Source organism: Microcebus murinus, chromosome 22 (genome assembly GCF_040939455.1).
Source record: "Microcebus murinus isolate Inina chromosome 22, M.murinus_Inina_mat1.0, whole genome shotgun sequence".
NCBI lineage: Eukaryota > Metazoa > Chordata > Mammalia > Primates > Cheirogaleidae > Microcebus > Microcebus murinus.
In genome coordinates, this window is record NC_134125.1 from 27,448,081 (window position 1) to 27,465,002 (window position 16,922).

At 63.1% G+C, this 16,922-nt stretch overlaps 4 pseudogenes; all 4 read left to right on the plus strand.

Annotated features, from left to right (window-relative positions):
• Positions 1-1,268: 1,268 nt before the first annotated feature.
• LOC142863661 (uncharacterized) lies at positions 1,269-1,387 on the plus strand (annotated as a pseudogene).
• Positions 1,388-5,184: 3,797 nt separating this feature from the next.
• Positions 5,185-5,303, plus strand: LOC142863626 (uncharacterized; annotated as a pseudogene).
• A 3,796-nt stretch (positions 5,304-9,099) lies between these two features.
• LOC142863627 (uncharacterized) lies at positions 9,100-9,218 on the plus strand (annotated as a pseudogene).
• A 3,789-nt stretch (positions 9,219-13,007) lies between these two features.
• On the plus strand, positions 13,008-13,126 carry LOC142863662 (uncharacterized; annotated as a pseudogene).
• The last annotated feature ends 3,796 nt before the right edge of the window (positions 13,127-16,922 follow it).

A 16,922-nucleotide genomic window follows, 5' to 3' on the forward strand; every position in this document is an offset into this window, starting at 1 on the left:
TGAGGCCAAGTCCCAGCTTCAGCCTGATCCTCCTGGGAACCCCGCTCTGAGACAAGGAGCCGGGCTTCCCATTCCCACAGCAGCCAGTCGTGGGCTGAGGACACCTGGGGCGTTGGGAACTCCCTGGCTTCTCCTTGGTTTAACATCTGGAGCTGCTTGTGAATCGCGCCGCCACACACACCCGAGCGCAGGTGTCTTCCGCACAGACTGCGGGCCTCGCTCTTCTGAATGCCGCTAGCTCGCCACCCACCCACGGGTGAACCCGGTCAGGGTGCTTTCTCTAAGGGGCAGACTCTTTTCCGGGCGGGCTACCGGTGTCTCTGTTTGCTCGTTTCTTTCTTCCATTTCGGGAAAGTCTTCCTTGCTGGGTGTGGAAATCTCCTATGCCTTCCCTCGCCTATTCTGTCAGCTTTAAAATTCTCTTTCAGTTGCCACCCTCACAGATGGATTAGGAAACTCTTTCCGGTGCACTCATTAGTGAAATGACCTCCAGGAAGCTGGAATCCAATATCTAATGGCCGATTTTTAGCGAGTCCACACGCCAGGGTGGTCGGGGTCCAATGCAGCCCCGGCCAGGCCCAGGCCCCTTGGACTGGGCCACAGGAGGACACGGAGGAGGGTCCCGGCCCCCACGAAGCGGTGCCGGCAGTTCTCCACGGGCTTGGGCGTTTTCCAGAGGTAGGAGATGGAGGGGACTGATTTCTTCAGCGCCCCCCAAACCAGGCCACCCCACCCCACCCATGGGACACATCCCCAGAGAGAGACGCCCCATACACTGGCTGTGCCCCAGCCCTGGCCCGGGGGAATAGGCGGCAGCCCACCCACAGGGCGAGGGGGGGGGCGCAGCTGAAAGGGGTTGTGGGGGAGGGCGGCCCCTGGCTGGGGTCAAAGGGCGAGCGTCCCGCGCGTGCGCAGTCAGCGGCAGGCAGCGACGCGCTGGGGGTGGGCAGCGGGTAGGTGAAGGAGGCCGGGCGAGGAGACGAGGGGGGCTGGGAGGGCTCCACCTTGGCGAGTCCAGCCGTGGAGGCGCATCTTGTGTGAGTGTGAGTGAGTGTGAGTGTGTGTGTGTGTGTATAGAGAGACAGCCCCCCGCCCCGCCCCGCCCCGCCCCGCCCCGCCCATCACCCCCGTCCCTGGGAGCCCGCGGGACCTGGCCGGCGAACTCAACCGGCCCGGCCCGGCGCGGGGCCTGGGGCGGGAGGCGGCGGCGGGGAAGCCCAGAGAGGCTCGGCTTCTTGAGCGGGGCAGGGGCGCCCTCCGCCACCGCCGTCTAGGTCCACACCACCCTGAACGCCCCCGATCTCGTCTGGTCTCGGAAGCTAAGCGGGGTCGGGCCTGGTTAGTACTTGGATGGGAGACCGCCTGGGAGTACCGGGTGCCACAGGCTGCTGCTTTTTTTTTTTTTTTTTTTTTTTGCCTCTTGTTCTGTCCCCTTTCTGGGAGCGCGGCGGCGGCCCGGGGTGGGGGTCACCCCCACCCTCAGCGCCCGCCCGCGGTGCCTGGCGCCCCAGCCCGCACCGTGGGGCCTCCTCTTGTCCCAAGCCGCGACACCGCCGCCACGCGGCAGCATGCGTGGCATCTGGACTGTCAGGTCTCAGACCAAAGGTCTGCTCTGTGGGAACCGACACGCTGGAGGAAACCTTGAGAGTCTGAGAGGGGAGGGAGTTCCAGAAGAAGGCCAGGATGTCATTTTGAGGGAGTATGTGACCAGAACTCGTCCCGTTGCTTTTGGGGTTCTATGGGCTACACGCAGGAATCTTTGGTGGTGGCACCTGATGTTGGGGGATCCGGAGTCACACCCAGACCTGCTCCACAGGCCTCCTTTTACTTTTCTCTTCGGATTCATGATTTTTAAAAAGTGTCTCTTACCTCTATGATTGCATTTTCTTTTCTCTCTCTTTTCAAGCAGATGATGGGAGTACAAGTATTCAGGTGACATGTGTTGCCCGTGCCCCCCTCCCCCCTGTGTTCTTTTTTTTTTTTTTTTTTTTTTTTTTGAGACAGAGTCTCGTTTTGCTGCCCAGGCTAGAGTGAGTGCCATGGCGTCAGCCTAGCTCACGGCAACCTCAATCTCCGGGCTCAAGCAATCCTGCTGCCTCAGCCTCCCGAGTAGTTGGGACTACAGGCATGCACCACCACGCCCGGCTGTGTTTTTCTATATATATTAGTTGGCCAATTAATTTCTTTCTATTTTTAGTAGAGACGGGGGTCTCGCTCTTGCTCAGGCTGGTTTCGAACTCCTGACCTGGAGCAATCCGCCCGCCTCGGCCTCCCAGAGAGCTAGGATTACAGGCGTGAGCCACCGCGCCCGGCCCCCCCTGTGTTCTTATTCATATACCTCTCATGTTGTTGCAGCGTATTGTGGGGGTACCAATGTTAAGGTCGGGTGCCTTGCCCTCTCCAAGCCTCCCCCCTCGGGTCAGAGCTTCAAGTGCGCCCATCCCCCAGTCGGTGCGCACCCACCCCATGCCTAATGGATGTGTATGCCCCTCCCCTCCCCCCACCCGCCCGACACCCACCCGATGAAGGTGATTCCTCTCTGTCCACTTAGGCGTCCATCCGTTCGTACCAATTTGCTGGTGAGCGCGCTCACGTGGTGCTCGTGTGTCCATTCTTGGGATACCTGGCTTACTGGAACGGGTTCCAGCTCTGGCCAGGAGAACACGAGAGGCGCCCTCTCACCGCTGCTCCTCACAGCCGAATGGCACTCCGTGGTGTCCACGCGCCACATTTTATTAATGCACTCCTGGATGGATGGGCACTCGGGTCGCTTCCACGTCTTTGCGATTGTGAATTGTGCCCTAACTGTCACCCTAACCCTTACCCAGCCCGTCTCCTCTGCCCCTGCCTGACGCGCTCCTCCCCGGCCAGGCCCGTCACTGTCCTGGGCCCCCGCCTGACCGGCTCCTCCCCGCCCGGCCTGTCACCGTCCTCTGCCCCTGCCTGACATGCTCCTTCCCGCCCGGCCTCTCACCGTCCTCGGCCCCTGCCTGACCGGCTCCTCCGTCGCCTGGGCCTTCCAAGGGCTTGGTGTGGACGCTGCTTCCAGGAAGCCCTCCAGAAACCCGGCAGCAGGGTGGCCGCAGCAGTCTCCAGCAGCCGTCCCTAAGTCGCGTGAGTGCGGGGGACGTGCCCCCGCTGTGCCGCGGGGGCCCAGCCTGGTGTCTTCCCTGAGGCCCTGCGGCTGCCGGCTGGGCTGCCGCTCCCCGCAAGGGGAGAGCCGCGGAGGTGGGGACCGCCTCCTGATGGGGACGTACACGCAGCTCTCCAAGTCGGATTCCGGGGCTCTCTGTCCTGCCCGAAGGCCCAGCTGGCCTGCGGGTCCTTAGAGTGGCAAAAACCTCCGAAAACTGAGACTGAGGGTCCGGTGGGTGTCTGCACTTTTGTGCTGGGCACCCCAGGGAGGCCCGGGGGCTGGCTGGACAACGTGGTCTGCTGGGCTGGGGGGTTGGAGGAGCAACTGATGCCCTTTGCACTTTGGGTAGCAAGAGTCTGAGGTGTCTCTGAGCCCTGTGCCCTGTGGGGGGGGGCGGGGGGGAGGAGGAGGAGGAGGAGGAGGAGGAGGTGGGAAGGGCCGGGGCCTGCAGTCCTGTTCCCGGGGTGGCACGGCAAGTGGCTTCTTCCACAGGCTGCTTGGCCTGGGCTCCCTGCACCTGGGCCTTTGGAGGACCGGCCCTGTGCTTGCCAACACTTCCTGCAGGGACCCAGAGCTGGGAGGTGGCATCTCTCAGCCCTGGGTCGGGCAGAGCCCCAGCGGGCCATGCCCACAACCTCTCTCAGCACCGGTCCCCCAGAAGGCTCCTTTGGGACCAGGATTCTCTTGCGGTGACTCTTTAAGGTCTGGCCCCTGGATGGAGGGGCACCAGGAGTAGAGGAGCAGGAAGGGGAAGGGGGTGGCCATGCGAGGGGACACTTTGAGGCCAAGTCCCAGCTTCAGCCTGATCCTCCTGGGAACCCCGCTCTGAGACAAGGAGCCGGGCTTCCCATTCCCACAGCAGCCAGTCGTGGGCTGAGGACACCTGGGGCGTTGGGAACTCCCTGGCTTCTCCTTGGTTTAACATCTGGAGCTGCTTGTGAATCGCGCCGCCACACACACCCGAGCGCAGGTGTCTTCCGCACAGACTGCGGGCCTCGCTCTTCTGAATGCCGCTAGCTCGCCACCCACCCACGGGTGAACCCGGTCAGGGTGCTTTCTCTAAGGGGCAGACTCTTTTCCGGGCGGGCTACCGGTGTCTCTGTTTGCTCGTTTCTTTCTTCCATTTCGGGAAAGTCTTCCTTGCTGGGTGTGGAAATCTCCTATGCCTTCCCTCGCCTATTCTGTCAGCTTTAAAATTCTCTTTCAGTTGCCACCCTCACAGATGGATTAGGAAACTCTTTCCGGTGCACTCATTAGTGAAATGACCTCCAGGAAGCTGGAATCCAATATCTAATGGCCGATTTTTAGCGAGTCCACACGCCAGGGTGGTCGGGGTCCAATGCAGCCCCGGCCAGGCCCAGGCCCCTTGGACTGGGCCACAGGAGGACACGGAGGAGGGTCCCGGCCCCCACGAAGCGGTGCCGGCAGTTCTCCACGGGCTTGGGCGTTTTCCAGAGGTAGGAGATGGAGGGGACTGATTTCTTCAGCGCCCCCCAAACCAGGCCACCCCACCCCACCCATGGGACACATCCCCAGAGAGAGACGCCCCATACACTGGCTGTGCCCCAGCCCTGGCCCGGGGGAATAGGCGGCAGCCCACCCACAGGGCGAGGGGGGGGGGCGCAGCTGAAAGGGGTTGTGGGGGAGGGCGGCCCCTGGCTGGGGTCAAAGGACGAGCGTCCCGCGCGTGCGCAGTCAGCGGCAGGCAGCGACGCGCTGGGGGTGGGCAGCGGGTAGGTGAAGGAGGCCGGGCGAGGAGACGAGGGGGGCTGGGAGGGCTCCACCTTGGCGAGTCCAGCCGTGGAGGCGCATCTTGTGTGAGTGTGAGTGAGTGTGAGTGTGTGTGTGTGTGTATAGAGAGACAGCCCCCCGCCCCGCCCCGCCCCGCCCCGCCCCGCCCATCACCCCCGTCCCTGGGAGCCCGCGGGACCTGGCCGGCGAACTCAACCGGCCCGGCCCGGCGCGGGGCCTGGGGCGGGAGGCGGCGGCGGGGAAGCCCAGAGAGGCTCGGCTTCTTGAGCGGGGCAGGGGCGCCCTCCGCCACCGCCGTCTAGGGCCACACCACCCTGAACGCCCCCGATCTCGTCTGGTCTCGGAAGCTAAGCGGGGTCGGGCCTGGTTAGTACTTGGATGGGAGACCGCCTGGGAGTACCGGGTGCCACAGGCTGCTGCTTTTTTTTTTTTTTTTTTTTTTTGCCTCTTGTTCTGTCCCCTTTCTGGGAGCGCGGCGGCGGCCCGGGGTGGGGGTCACCCCCACCCTCAGCGCCCGCCCGCGGTGCCTGGCGCCCCAGCCCGCACCGTGGGGCCTCCTCTTGTCCCAAGCCGCGACACCGCCGCCACGCGGCAGCATGCGTGGCATCTGGACTGTCAGGTCTCAGACCAAAGGTCTGCTCTGTGGGAACCGACACGCTGGAGGAAACCTTGAGAGTCTGAGAGGGGAGGGAGTTCCAGAAGAAGGCCAGGATGTCATTTTGAGGGAGTATGTGACCAGAACTCGTCCCGTTGCTTTTGGGGTTCTATGGGCTACACGCAGGAATCTTTGGTGGTGGCACCTGATGTTGGGGGATCCGGAGTCACACCCAGACCTGCTCCACAGGCCTCCTTTTACTTTTCTCTTCGGATTCATGATTTTTAAAAAGTGTCTCTTACCTCTATGATTGCATTTTCTTTTCTCTCTCTTTTCAAGCAGATGATGGGAGTACAAGTATTCAGGTGACATGTGTTGCCCGTGCCCCCCTCCCCCCTGTGTTCTTTTTTTTTTTTTTTTTTTTTTTTTGAGACAGAGTCTCGTTTTGCTGCCCAGGCTAGAGTGAGTGCCATGGCGTCAGCCTAGCTCACGGCAACCTCAATCTCCGGGCTCAAGCAATCCTGCTGCCTCAGCCTCCCGAGTAGTTGGGACTACAGGCATGCACCACCACGCCCGGCTGTGTTTTTCTATATATATTAGTTGGCCAATTAATTTCTTTCTATTTTTAGTAGAGACGGGGGTCTCGCTCTTGCTCAGGCTGGTTTCGAACTCCTGACCTGGAGCAATCCGCCCGCCTCGGCCTCCCAGAGAGCTAGGATTACAGGCGTGAGCCACCGCGCCCGGCCCCCCCTGTGTTCTTATTCATATACCTCTCATGTTGTTGCAGCGTATTGTGGGGGTACCAATGTTAAGGTCGGGTGCCTTGCCCTCTCCAAGCCTCCCCCCTCGGGTCAGAGCTTCAAGTGCGCCCATCCCCCAGTCGGTGCGCACCCACCCCATGCCTAATGGATGTGTATGCCCCTCCCCTCCCCCCACCCGCCCGACACCCACCCGATGAAGGTGATTCCTCTCTGTCCACTTAGGCGTCCATCCGTTCGTACCAATTTGCTGGTGAGCGCGCTCACGTGGTGCTCGTGTGTCCATTCTTGGGATACCTGGCTTACTGGAACGGGTTCCAGCTCTGGCCAGGAGAACACGAGAGGCGCCCTCTCACCGCTGCTCCTCACAGCCGAATGGCACTCCGTGGTGTCCACGCGCCACATTTTATTAATGCACTCCTGGATGGATGGGCACTCGGGTCGCTTCCACGTCTTTGCGATTGTGAATTGTGCCCTAACTGTCACCCTAACCCTTACCCAGCCCGTCTCCTCTGCCCCTGCCTGACGCGCTCCTCCCCGGCCAGGCCCGTCACTGTCCTGGGCCCCCGCCTGACCGGCTCCTCCCCGCCCGGCCTGTCACCGTCCTCTGCCCCTGCCTGACATGCTCCTTCCCGCCCGGCCTCTCACCGTCCTCGGCCCCTGCCTGACCGGCTCCTCCGTCGCCTGGGCCTTCCAAGGGCTTGGTGTGGACGCTGCTTCCAGGAAGCCCTCCAGAAACCCGGCAGCAGGGTGGCCGCAGCAGTCTCCAGCAGCCGTCCCTAAGTCGCGTGAGTGCGGGGGACGTGCCCCCGCTGTGCCGCGGGGGCCCAGCCTGGTGTCTTCCCTGAGGCCCTGCGGCTGCCGGCTGGGCTGCCGCTCCCCGCAAGGGGAGAGCCGCGGAGGTGGGGACCGCCTCCTGATGGGGACGTACACGCAGCTCTCCAAGTCGGATTCCGGGGCTCTCTGTCCTGCCCGAAGGCCCAGCTGGCCTGCTGGTCCTTAGAGTGGCAAAAACCTCCGAAAACTGAGACTGAGGGTCCGGTGGGTGTCTGCACTTTTGTGCTGGGCACCCCAGGGAGGCCCGGGGGCTGGCTGGACAACGTGGTCTGCTGGGCTGGGGGGTTGGAGGAGCAACTGATGCCCTTTGCACTTTGGGTAGCAAGAGTCTGAGGTGTCTCTGAGCCCTGTGCCCTGTGGGGGGGGGGCGGGGGGGAGGAGGAGGAGGAGGAGGAGGAGGAGGTGGGAAGGGCCGGGGCCTGCAGTCCTGTTCCCGGGGTGGCACGGCAAGTGGCTTCTTCCACAGGCTGCTTGGCCTGGGCTCCCTGCACCTGGGCCTTTGGAGGACCGGCCCTGTGCTTGCCAACACTTCCTGCAGGGACCCAGAGCTGGGAGGTGGCATCTCTCAGCCCTGGGTCGGGCAGAGCCCCAGCGGGCCATGCCCACAACCTCTCTCAGCACCGGTCCCCCAGAAGGCTCCTTTGGGACCAGGATTCTCTTGCGGTGACTCTTTAAGGTCTGGCCCCTGGATGGAGGGGCACCAGGAGTAGAGGAGCAGGAAGGGGAAGGGGGTGGCCATGCGAGGGGACACTTTGAGGCCAAGTCCCAGCTTCAGCCTGATCCTCCTGGGAACCCCGCTCTGAGACAAGGAGCCGGGCTTCCCATTCCCACAGCAGCCAGTCGTGGGCTGAGGACACCTGGGGCGTTGGGAACTCCCTGGCTTCTCCTTGGTTTAACATCTGGAGCTGCTTGTGAATCGCGCCGCCACACACACCCGAGCGCAGGTGTCTTCCGCACAGACTGCGGGCCTCGCTCTTCTGAATGCCGCTAGCTCGCCACCCACCCACGGGTGAACCCGGTCAGGGTGCTTTCTCTAAGGGGCAGACTCTTTTCCGGGCGGGCTACCGGTGTCTCTGTTTGCTCGTTTCTTTCTTCCATTTCGGGAAAGTCTTCCTTGCTGGGTGTGGAAATCTCCTATGCCTTCCCTCGCCTATTCTGTCAGCTTTAAAATTCTCTTTCAGTTGCCACCCTCACAGATGGATTAGGAAACTCTTTCCGGTGCACTCATTAGTGAAATGACCTCCAGGAAGCTGGAATCCAATATCTAATGGCCGATTTTTAGCGAGTCCACACGCCAGGGTGGTCGGGGTCCAATGCAGCCCCGGCCAGGCCCAGGCCCCTTGGACTGGGCCACAGGAGGACACGGAGGAGGGTCCCGGCCCCCACGAAGCGGTGCCGGCAGTTCTCCACGGGCTTGGGCGTTTTCCAGAGGTAGGAGATGGAGGGGACTGATTTCTTCAGCGCCCCCCAAACCAGGCCACCCCACCCCACCCATGGGACACATCCCCAGAGAGAGACGCCCCATACACTGGCTGTGCCCCAGCCCTGGCCCGGGGGAATAGGCGGCAGCCCACCCACAGGGCGAGGGGGGGGGCGCAGCTGAAAGGGGTTGTGGGGGAGGGCGGCCCCTGGCTGGGGTCAAAGGACGAGCGTCCCGCGCGTGCGCAGTCAGCGGCAGGCAGCGACGCGCTGGGGGTGGGCAGCGGGTAGGTGAAGGAGGCCGGGCGAGGAGACGAGGGGGGCTGGGAGGGCTCCACCTTGGCGAGTCCAGCCGTGGAGGCGCATCTTGTGTGAGTGTGAGTGAGTGTGAGTGTGTGTGTTTGTGTATAGAGAGACAGCCCCCCGCCCCGCCCCGCCCCGCCCCGCCCCGCCCATCACCCCCGTCCCTGGGAGCCCGCGGGACCCGGCCGGCGAACTCAACCGGCCCGGCCCGGCGCGGGGCCTGGGGCGGGAGGCGGCGGCGGGGAAGCCCAGAGAGGCTCGGCTTCTTGAGCGGGGCAGGGGCGCCCTCCGCCACCGCCGTCTAGGGCCACACCACCCTGAACGCCCCCGATCTCGTCTGGTCTCGGAAGCTAAGCGGGGTCGGGCCTGGTTAGTACTTGGATGGGAGACCGCCTGGGAGTACCGGGTGCCACAGGCTGCTGCTTTTTTTTTTTTTTTTGCCTCTTGTTCTGTCCCCTTTCTGGGAGCGCGGCGGCGGCCCGGGGTGGGGGTCACCCCCACCCTCAGCGCCCGCCCGCGGTGCCTGGCGCCCCAGCCCGCACCGTGGGGCCTCCTCTTGTCCCAAGCCGCGACACCGCCGCCACGCGGCAGCATGCGTGGCATCTGGACTGTCAGGTCTCAGACCAAAGGTCTGCTCTGTGGGAACCGACACGCTGGAGGAAACCTTGAGAGTCTGAGAGGGGAGGGAGTTCCAGAAGAAGGCCAGGATGTCATTTTGAGGGAGTATGTGACCAGAACTCGTCCCGTTGCTTTTGGGGTTCTATGGGCTACACGCAGGAATCTTTGGTGGTGGCACCTGATGTTGGGGGATCCGGAGTCACACCCAGACCTGCTCCACAGGCCTCCTTTTACTTTTCTCTTCGGATTCATGATTTTTAAAAAGTGTCTCTTACCTCTATGATTGCATTTTCTTTTCTCTCTCTTTTCAAGCAGATGATGGGAGTACAAGTATTCAGGTGACATGTGTTGCCCGTGCCCCCCTCCCCCCTGTGTTCTTTTTTTTTTTTTTTTTTTTTTTTTGAGACAGAGTCTCGTTTTGCTGCCCAGGCTAGAGTGAGTGCCATGGCGTCAGCCTAGCTCACGGCAACCTCAATCTCCGGGCTCAAGCAATCCTGCTGCCTCAGCCTCCCGAGTAGTTGGGACTACAGGCATGCACCACCACGCCCGGCTGTGTTTTTCTATATATATTAGTTGGCCAATTAATTTCTTTCTATTTTTAGTAGAGACGGGGGTCTCGCTCTTGCTCAGGCTGGTTTCGAACTCCTGACCTGGAGCAATCCGCCCGCCTCGGCCTCCCAGAGAGCTAGGATTACAGGCGTGAGCCACCGCGCCCGGCCCCCCCTGTGTTCTTATTCATATACCTCTCATGTTGTTGCAGCGTATTGTGGGGGTACCAATGTTAAGGTCGGGTGCCTTGCCCTCTCCAAGCCTCCCCCCTCGGGTCAGAGCTTCAAGTGCGCCCATCCCCCAGTCGGTGCGCACCCACCCCATGCCTAATGGATGTGTATGCCCCTCCCCTCCCCCCACCCGCCCGACACCCACCCGATGAAGGTGATTCCTCTCTGTCCACTTAGGCGTCCATCCGTTCGTACCAATTTGCTGGTGAGCGCGCTCACGTGGTGCTCGTGTGTCCATTCTTGGGATACCTGGCTTACTGGAACGGGTTCCAGCTCTGGCCAGGAGAACACGAGAGGCGCCCTCTCACCGCTGCTCCTCACAGCCGAATGGCACTCCGTGGTGTCCACGCGCCACATTTTATTAATGCACTCCTGGATGGATGGGCACTCGGGTCGCTTCCACGTCTTTGCGATTGTGAATTGTGCCCTAACTGTCACCCTAACCCTTACCCAGCCCGTCTCCTCTGCCCCTGCCTGACGCGCTCCTCCCCGGCCAGGCCCGTCACTGTCCTGGGCCCCCGCCTGACCGGCTCCTCCCCGCCCGGCCTGTCACCGTCCTCTGCCCCTGCCTGACATGCTCCTTCCCGCCCGGCCTCTCACCGTCCTCGGCCCCTGCCTGACCGGCTCCTCCGTCGCCTGGGCCTTCCAAGGGCTTGGTGTGGACGCTGCTTCCAGGAAGCCCTCCAGAAACCCGGCAGCAGGGTGGCCGCAGCAGTCTCCAGCAGCCGTCCCTAAGTCGCGTGAGTGCGGGGGACGTGCCCCCGCTGTGCCGCGGGGGCCCAGCCTGGTGTCTTCCCTGAGGCCCTGCGGCTGCCGGCTGGGCTGCCGCTCCCCGCAAGGGGAGAGCCGCGGAGGTGGGGACCGCCTCCTGATGGGGACGTACACGCAGCTCTCCAAGTCGGATTCCGGGGCTCTCTGTCCTGCCCGAAGGCCCAGCTGGCCTGCTGGTCCTTAGAGTGGCAAAAACCTCCGAAAACTGAGACTGAGGGTCCGGTGGGTGTCTGCACTTTTGTGCTGGGCACCCCAGGGAGGCCCGGGGGCTGGCTGGACAACGTGGTCTGCTGGGCTGGGGGGTTGGAGGAGCAACTGATGCCCTTTGCACTTTGGGTAGCAAGAGTCTGAGGTGTCTCTGAGCCCTGTGCCCTGTGGGGGGGGGGCGGGGGGAGGAGGAGGAGGAGGAGGAGGAGGAGGTGGGAAGGGCCGGGGCCTGCAGTCCTGTTCCCGGGGTGGCACGGCAAGTGGCTTCTTCCACAGGCTGCTTGGCCTGGGCTCCCTGCACCTGGGCCTTTGGAGGACCGGCCCTGTGCTTGCCAACACTTCCTGCAGGGACCCAGAGCTGGGAGGTGGCATCTCTCAGCCCTGGGTCGGGCAGAGCCCCAGCGGGCCATGCCCACAACCTCTCTCAGCACCGGTCCCCCAGAAGGCTCCTTTGGGACCAGGATTCTCTTGCGGTGACTCTTTAAGGTCTGGCCCCTGGATGGAGGGGCACCAGGAGTAGAGGAGCAGGAAGGGGAAGGGGGTGGCCATGCGAGGGGACACTTTGAGGCCAAGTCCCAGCTTCAGCCTGATCCTCCTGGGAACCCCGCTCTGAGACAAGGAGCCGGGCTTCCCATTCCCACAGCAGCCAGTCGTGGGCTGAGGACACCTGGGGCGTTGGGAACTCCCTGGCTTCTCCTTGGTTTAACATCTGGAGCTGCTTGTGAATCGCGCCGCCACACACACCCGAGCGCAGGTGTCTTCCGCACAGACTGCGGGCCTCGCTCTTCTGAATGCCGCTAGCTCGCCACCCACCCACGGGTGAACCCGGTCAGGGTGCTTTCTCTAAGGGGCAGACTCTTTTCCGGGCGGGCTACCGGTGTCTCTGTTTGCTCGTTTCTTTCTTCCATTTCGGGAAAGTCTTCCTTGCTGGGTGTGGAAATCTCCTATGCCTTCCCTCGCCTATTCTGTCAGCTTTAAAATTCTCTTTCAGTTGCCACCCTCACAGATGGATTAGGAAACTCTTTCCGGTGCACTCATTAGTGAAATGACCTCCAGGAAGCTGGAATCCAATATCTAATGGCCGATTTTTAGCGAGTCCACACGCCAGGGTGGTCGGGGTCCAATGCAGCCCCGGCCAGGCCCAGGCCCCTTGGACTGGGCCACAGGAGGACACGGAGGAGGGTCCCGGCCCCCACGAAGCGGTGCCGGCAGTTCTCCACGGGCTTGGGCGTTTTCCAGAGGTAGGAGATGGAGGGGACTGATTTCTTCAGCGCCCCCCAAACCAGGCCACCCCACCCCACCCATGGGACACATCCCCAGAGAGAGACGCCCCATACACTGGCTGTGCCCCAGCCCTGGCCCGGGGGAATAGGCGGCAGCCCACCCACAGGGCGAGGGGGGGGGGCGCAGCTGAAAGGGGTTGTGGGGGAGGGCGGCCCCTGGCTGGGGTCAAAGGACGAGCGTCCCGCGCGTGCGCAGTCAGCGGCAGGCAGCGACGCGCTGGGGGTGGGCAGCGGGTAGGTGAAGGAGGCCGGGCGAGGAGACGAGGGGGGCTGGGAGGGCTCCACCTTGGCGAGTCCAGCCGTGGAGGCGCATCTTGTGTGAGTGTGAGTGAGTGTGAGTGTGTGTGTGTGTGTATAGAGAGACAGCCCCCCGCCCCGCCCCGCCCCGCCCCGCCCCGCCCATCACCCCCGTCCCTGGGAGCCCGCGGGACCTGGCCGGCGAACTCAACCGGCCCGGCCCGGCGCGGGGCCTGGGGCGGGAGGCGGCGGCGGGGAAGCCCAGAGAGGCTCGGCTTCTTGAGCGGGGCAGGGGCGCCCTCCGCCACCGCCGTCTAGGTCCACACCACCCTGAACGCCCCCGATCTCGTCTGGTCTCGGAAGCTAAGCGGGGTCGGGCCTGGTTAGTACTTGGATGGGAGACCGCCTGGGAGTACCGGGTGCCACAGGCTGCTGCTTTTTTTTTTTTTTTTTTTTTTTGCCTCTTGTTCTGTCCCCTTTCTGGGAGCGCGGCGGCGGCCCGGGGTGGGGGTCACCCCCACCCTCAGCGCCCGCCCGCGGTGCCTGGCGCCCCAGCCCGCACCGTGGGGCCTCCTCTTGTCCCAAGCCGCGACACCGCCGCCACGCGGCAGCATGCGTGGCATCTGGACTGTCAGGTCTCAGACCAAAGGTCTGCTCTGTGGGAACCGACACGCTGGAGGAAACCTTGAGAGTCTGAGAGGGGAGGGAGTTCCAGAAGAAGGCCAGGATGTCATTTTGAGGGAGTATGTGACCAGAACTCGTCCCGTTGCTTTTGGGGTTCTATGGGCTACACGCAGGAATCTTTGGTGGTGGCACCTGATGTTGGGGGATCCGGAGTCACACCCAGACCTGCTCCACAGGCCTCCTTTTACTTTTCTCTTCGGATTCATGATTTTTAAAAAGTGTCTCTTACCTCTATGATTGCATTTTCTTTTCTCTCTCTTTTCAAGCAGATGATGGGAGTACAAGTATTCAGGTGACATGTGTTGCCCGTGCCCCCCTCCCCCCTGTGTTCTTTTTTTTTTTTTTTTTTTTTTTTTTGAGACAGAGTCTCGTTTTGCTGCCCAGGCTAGAGTGAGTGCCATGGCGTCAGCCTAGCTCACGGCAACCTCAATCTCCGGGCTCAAGCAATCCTGCTGCCTCAGCCTCCCGAGTAGTTGGGACTACAGGCATGCACCACCACGCCCGGCTGTGTTTTTCTATATATATTAGTTGGCCAATTAATTTCTTTCTATTTTTAGTAGAGACGGGGGTCTCGCTCTTGCTCAGGCTGGTTTCGAACTCCTGACCTGGAGCAATCCGCCCGCCTCGGCCTCCCAGAGAGCTAGGATTACAGGCGTGAGCCACCGCGCCCGGCCCCCCCTGTGTTCTTATTCATATACCTCTCATGTTGTTGCAGCGTATTGTGGGGGTACCAATGTTAAGGTCGGGTGCCTTGCCCTCTCCAAGCCTCCCCCCTCGGGTCAGAGCTTCAAGTGCGCCCATCCCCCAGTCGGTGCGCACCCACCCCATGCCTAATGGATGTGTATGCCCCTCCCCTCCCCCCACCCGCCCGACACCCACCCGATGAAGGTGATTCCTCTCTGTCCACTTAGGCGTCCATCCGTTCGTACCAATTTGCTGGTGAGCGCGCTCACGTGGTGCTCGTGTGTCCATTCTTGGGATACCTGGCTTACTGGAACGGGTTCCAGCTCTGGCCAGGAGAACACGAGAGGCGCCCTCTCACCGCTGCTCCTCACAGCCGAATGGCACTCCGTGGTGTCCACGCGCCACATTTTATTAATGCACTCCTGGATGGATGGGCACTCGGGTCGCTTCCACGTCTTTGCGATTGTGAATTGTGCCCTAACTGTCACCCTAACCCTTACCCAGCCCGTCTCCTCTGCCCCTGCCTGACGCGCTCCTCCCCGGCCAGGCCCGTCACTGTCCTGGGCCCCCGCCTGACCGGCTCCTCCCCGCCCGGCCTGTCACCGTCCTCTGCCCCTGCCTGACATGCTCCTTCCCGCCCGGCCTCTCACCGTCCTCGGCCCCTGCCTGACCGGCTCCTCCGTCGCCTGGGCCTTCCAAGGGCTTGGTGTGGACGCTGCTTCCAGGAAGCCCTCCAGAAACCCGGCAGCAGGGTGGCCGCAGCAGTCTCCAGCAGCCGTCCCTAAGTCGCGTGAGTGCGGGGGACGTGCCCCCGCTGTGCCGCGGGGGCCCAGCCTGGTGTCTTCCCTGAGGCCCTGCGGCTGCCGGCTGGGCTGCCGCTCCCCGCAAGGGGAGAGCCGCGGAGGTGGGGACCGCCTCCTGATGGGGACGTACACGCAGCTCTCCAAGTCGGATTCCGGGGCTCTCTGTCCTGCCCGAAGGCCCAGCTGGCCTGCTGGTCCTTAGAGTGGCAAAAACCTCCGAAAACTGAGACTGAGGGTCCGGTGGGTGTCTGCACTTTTGTGCTGGGCACCCCAGGGAGGCCCGGGGGCTGGCTGGACAACGTGGTCTGCTGGGCTGGGGGGTTGGAGGAGCAACTGATGCCCTTTGCACTTTGGGTAGCAAGAGTCTGAGGTGTCTCTGAGCCCTGTGCCCTGTGGGGGGGGGGCGGGGGGAGGAGGAGGAGGAGGAGGAGGAGGAGGTGGGAAGGGCCGGGGCCTGCAGTCCTGTTCCCGGGGTGGCACGGCAAGTGGCTTCTTCCACAGGCTGCTTGGCCTGGGCTCCCTGCACCTGGGCCTTTGGAGGACCGGCCCTGTGCTTGCCAACACTTCCTGCAGGGACCCAGAGCTGGGAGGTGGCATCTCTCAGCCCTGGGTCGGGCAGAGCCCCAGCGGGCCATGCCCACAACCTCTCTCAGCACCGGTCCCCCAGAAGGCTCCTTTGGGACCAGGATTCTCTTGCGGTGACTCTTTAAGGTCTGGCCCCTGGATGGAGGGGCACCAGGAGTAGAGGAGCAGGAAGGGGAAGGGGGTGGCCATGCGAGGGGACACTTTGAGGCCAAGTCCCAGCTTCAGCCTGATCCTCCTGGGAACCCCGCTCTGAGACAAGGAGCCGGGCTTCCCATTCCCACAGCAGCCAGTCGTGGGCTGAGGACACCTGGGGCGTTGGGAACTCCCTGGCTTCTCCTTGGTTTAACATCTGGAGCTGCTTGTGAATCGCGCCGCCACACACACCCGAGCGCAGGTGTCTTCCGCACAGACTGCGGGCCTCGCTCTTCTGAATGCCGCTAGCTCGCCACCCACCCACGGGTGAACCCGGTCAGGGTGCTTTCTCTAAGGGGCAGACTCTTTTCCGGGCGGGCTACCGGTGTCTCTGTTTGCTCGTTTCTTTCTTCCATTTCGGGAAAGTCTTCCTTGCTGGGTGTGGAAATCTCCTATGCCTTCCCTCGCCTATTCTGTCAGCTTTAAAATTCTCTTTCAGTTGCCACCCTCACAGATGGATTAGGAAACTCTTTCCGGTGCACTCATTAGTGAAATGACCTCCAGGAAGCTGGAATCCAATATCTAATGGCCGATTTTTAGCGAGTCCACACGCCAGGGTGGTCGGGGTCCAATGCAGCCCCGGCCAGGCCCAGGCCCCTTGGACTGGGCCACAGGAGGACACGGAGGAGGGTCCCGGCCCCCACGAAGCGGTGCCGGCAGTTCTCCACGGGCTTGGGCGTTTTCCAGAGGTAGGAGATGGAGGGGACTGATTTCTTCAGCGCCCCCCAAACCAGGCCACCCCACCCCACCCATGGGACACATCCCCAGAGAGAGACGCCCCATACACTGGCTGTGCCCCAGCCCTGGCCCGGGGGAATAGGCGGCAGCCCACCCACAGGGCGAGGGGGGGGGCGCAGCTGAAAGGGGTTGTGGGGGAGGGCGGCCCCTGGCTGGGGTCAAAGGACGAGCGTCCCGCGCGTGCGCAGTCAGCGGCAGGCAGCGACGCGCTGGGGGTGGGCAGCGGGTAGGTGAAGGAGGCCGGGCGAGGAGACGAGGGGGGCTGGGAGGGCTCCACCTTGGCGAGTCCAGCCGTGGAGGCGCATCTTGTGTGAGTGTGAGTGAGTGTGAGTGTGTGTGTGTGTGTATAGAGAGACAGCCCCCCGCCCCGCCCCGCCCCGCCCCGCCCCGCCCATCACCCCCGTCCCTGGGAGCCCGCGGGACCCGGCCGGCGAACTCAACCGGCCCGGCCCGGCGCGGGGCCTGGGGCGGGAGGCGGCGGCGGGGAAGCCCAGAGAGGCTCGGCTTCTTGAGCGGGGCAGGGGCGCCCTCCGCCACCGCC